At 33.9% G+C, this 4,130-nt stretch overlaps 1 pseudogene; it reads right to left on the bottom strand.

Moving 5' to 3' along the window:
* Positions 1 to 2,004: 2,004 nt before the first annotated feature.
* On the bottom strand, positions 2,005 to 2,150 carry LOC128567158 (uncharacterized; annotated as a pseudogene).
* Positions 2,151 to 4,130: the final 1,980 nt, after the last annotated feature.

Here is a 4,130-nt window from a genome sequence, read left to right as displayed (position 1 = left end):
GGAGACTTTACCTCTTTCATGTTTACATGGATGGAGCTGCAACCTCTAACTCTTGGGCTTGCGCGATTCTCTTGCCTCAGCCTCCCGAGCAGCTGGGACTACAGGCGCCGCCACAACGCCCGGCTATTTTTTTGTTGCAGTGTGGCCAGGGCTGGGTTTGAACCCGCCACCCTCGGCATATGGGGCTGGCGCCCTACTCACTGAGCCACAGGCGCCGCCCAGATTTTATTTTCTTTAGCTATATTTTCGGAAATGGGATAGTTGCATTATATGGTGGTGTTACTTTTAATTTTCTGAAGAACATATGTTTGATGTATTTTTAAATGCAGAAGTATATTTTCTAATGATTTTATTTTAGCTCCATCTGTATTATTTAAATGAAATCTGACTAAATTTCTGATATTTGTTCGCATAGAATTTTCATATAATGAGTAAAGACTGGAATTTGTGCTGGTACTGACTGATATTACTAAAATCAAGACTATCCAACATGAATTTGAATATAAACAAAATAGTTGGATTTGGGACTAATTGTTTTATTGCCCTAAATCAAAATGACATGAAAAAAATTGACTTGTTACACAAGTGTCACAGTTAATATTATTAAATACCATACTTTTATAAAGGATTCATTTGATTATGCTAAACATGCATAACAATATATCCAAAATGATTTCCTGTGTAATATAAAGTATATCGTTGGGTTTCTAAGATTCTATGTGGATAAGAAAAACTTCAGTAGGTAAATGTTTTTAAATGCTAAAATGCAGTCAGATACTACTTCCTATATCATTATTTATTTTCCTGAAATGTAAACGTAGATGGTGTTAAATCAATGGCTGTGACACAATTTGCTCCCACATTTTCATGAACTTTAAATCATATAAGATAAACACTTGACATTTAATGAAGGTATGTTATTCTGTTTCTGGAAGAATAGAACAGCAGTATGTTTCATGTTGACGTACAGCTCAGAGACACATCGCTTACTGACAGGGATAAGGTCACCTGTCATAAATTGTATTTTCCAGCTAAAAATTGATATGCAAGCAGCAAAAAAGTAAAACTATTTAAAATTTTAGGTGTGTGATAGAGATACGACCTTTTCATCCCCTGGGTTATACAAATATATACAATCCTGAAATTACTTTCTATGTTCTCAAACCATAGTACTGTTTTAAAATACAACTTCTAACTCATCTCATTATGATGGCTACATTGTATTTTGATTCTTTTGCTAGACTAAATGCATTTTGCTTTTCATTTACGATAGTTGAGATATTAGGCAAAAAACCTTTAATCTGAAAAAGATGTAACTTCAGTTATAGACAAAGATACATTTAGAAATTTTATTTTTCAAAATCATCCAAAGAAAAATATTCATAGTAAAACTTGCAGAATAGGAGTAATAAAAATATGATAAAAAGGCAGAAAACAGTACTGTAAAACTGAACATGCAGTATAACTTTTCAGTAATAACATTTTGCAGTAATAATTTCGAAAACATTCCTATATTTGTTTTATCTTTATTTACATATATCTCATTGTGACAAACTGTATCTAGGATCCAAAATTGAGGGAACGTGTTTATAATTATTTTCTTTGATGTGATATTATGAATTTTTAAACTTTTATTTGTGTTAGGTTTTGTTTAGTAAGAAAGTATTGTGTTCAAAATATGCAATGACACTCCAATACGAATTATAAATGGATCAATTTAAGATTATGAAAGGTTGTAGTTGATTTTTAATAATTTTTCACTACCTGTACTTTAAATTTCCTTCCTTCCTTCCTTCCTTCCTTCCTTCCTTCCTTCCTTCCTTCCTTCCTTCCTTCCTTCCTTCCTTCCTTCCTTTCTTTCTTTCTTTCTTTCTTTCTAAATCGCCTTGAGACATACATAAGACAAGAGTGAGATAATTGTACTGGGAATTCAAAATCCCCAATTGGTGTTTTAAGTCAGTTATATTTTGAGTGGTCTTTACTATCTCTTAGATTTATAGAGATTGGCTATAAAGGCAAAGAGATCATAATGCAAAATCTCAATTTTTTTGCAATTATTTTGTATTTTTCAAAGCCATTTTTGTGATAATAAATCATAAGTTCATTGTGAATTTTTACACTTGATCTTAGCCAAAAGGCCGAGAAGCGATTCATTGTGAATTTTTAATATAAAAATATAAGGAAGAAGAAATCAGCCATGATCTCACTATTTATAGATTAATACTGGTAGTAATCCCTTGAACTTCCTCCTTTTCTGGTGCAAATATATTCTTTAAAAATAAAATGGAATCCTGAACTCAGGAATCTGACTATACTTGTAATACATGCTCAGAAAAATGTGTCTAACTAATGAAATGAAGTTTTGCATATTCCTGATCTCTCTAAAAATACGTTCTAATAGATTTCCTTATGTTTTTAAATATTCTTCACAACTGTCATTTTTAAGGGAATATTCCTTCTTTACTCCTTCCATTCTACTAACAGAGAAACCATTATCAATTGTTCAGTGAGCCCCTTTGTCACCCTGCTTTCAGACACAAGTTCAAGCAACCCAGTGTTCGATGTCTGAAGCTGGAGAATTTGCTGATGGGTCATGTATGTGGGAAGTTCAGAGCCACGTCATGTTAGGACATAGACTTGTCAAGGCTCTAGCTCAGCTTCTATGTGTTATTCCATTTCCATCCTTGGTCTGTTCTGTTTATAACAGTAAAAATGCAGAAGCATCACCACATTACTTTGGCTTCCAGAGCAGGAGAACTTCTCCAGCCCTTAAAAAGTAGAATAGTGGTGACCAGAGCCTAGGTGGACTGAGTATTCAGAAAATGGTCAAAGAATACAAACTTTCTGTTAGACAGAGGAAGAAGTGCTAGAGATATACTGTACAACGAACCTCTAGTTGATGATAATGTATTGTGTACTTCAAAATTGCTACAAAGGTAGGGTTTAAGTGTTCTCACCACAGGAAAATAGGTGCGTGAAGTAATTCTTATGTTAATTAGCTTGAGTTAGCCATCTTGAAGTGTATACATATTTCAAAGCATCATGATGGATAATATAACCATGTATCATTTTTATTTGTCTATTTACAATAATCATAACTTTTAAAAGAGATTACAAACTCCAATTTTAGAATGCCAAGGTCCTGCCTTTACACAGCCTGACAATCGGGATTTAGAAAGGAAGCCACTTCCTAAGACAGAAATTGCCTTCTTATCCCAGGAATTGTTTTGCCTAGGAAGATAACTTTGAAAACCAGTAACTAACATCACTGTTCACTGATAGATTACTCAAGCTACTCCATTGTCAAGGAAATATTTTTCTTTTTTTCCATTTGGACAAACGGCCTCTCTCTCAGGGTAGTAGTTAACTCACTTGAGCAAACTATGCACCTATGAAAACATAGTTCATTGTCAAGGCTTGATTAAAGTTTCTCACTTCCCTCTGCACATTGACCTTAAATTGTTACATCACAAGCTTTGTTGAGTGCCACTCAGATTTTTGTATCAAAAGAACTGTTTTAAACCACTAGAGCCCAGATCATGAAACCTTTTTCTGACTTTTCTTTACTCTAATGCTACAATGGCTCCGTCAACGTGCTCCCCTCCTTTGTACTATGGGAGAGAACTCAGCGGTCATAGTCTCTTTTGCAAATTGTGCAACTTTTTTGCATGATCTTTTGCAAATTGTGAACTGGCATCTTTGATTAAGCCAGGTCCAAGGATTCAACGCACAGAGCACTCAGCATTTCTGTTCTAACCTAAACTTCTCTCTCTGACAGGGAGCATGGGATTATCCTTAAAAACTACAGCATTTTTTTTTTTTTTAATTCTCAATTGCATTAGAGTTGTACCACCAATCACATAGTGAAATTAGGTGAATATTGAAAGGGAAGCATCTGTGTGCGGAGCTGAATGCCAACATCAATCCTGAATGGCATCTTACTGAAATGGTCTTCTAACTCATTTGTAAAAAAGATTTTAGATGTGTAAATTCCACACTGTATTAGTTGGTTGATTTACACTCAGTCATCAAAGTATTGTTTTGAAATAGAAAAAGTTCCATGGAATTTTTTTTTCTAGTAATCTTTTCTTCAAACTAGGAACTCATATATTTGCCAAAAAATAAATTGC

Source organism: Nycticebus coucang, chromosome 15 (genome assembly GCF_027406575.1).
Source record: "Nycticebus coucang isolate mNycCou1 chromosome 15, mNycCou1.pri, whole genome shotgun sequence".
Classification (NCBI taxonomy): Eukaryota; Metazoa; Chordata; class Mammalia; order Primates; family Lorisidae; genus Nycticebus; species Nycticebus coucang.
The sequence above is the reverse complement of the archived record's forward strand: the minus strand, read 5'-3'. Positions and strand labels throughout refer to the sequence as shown.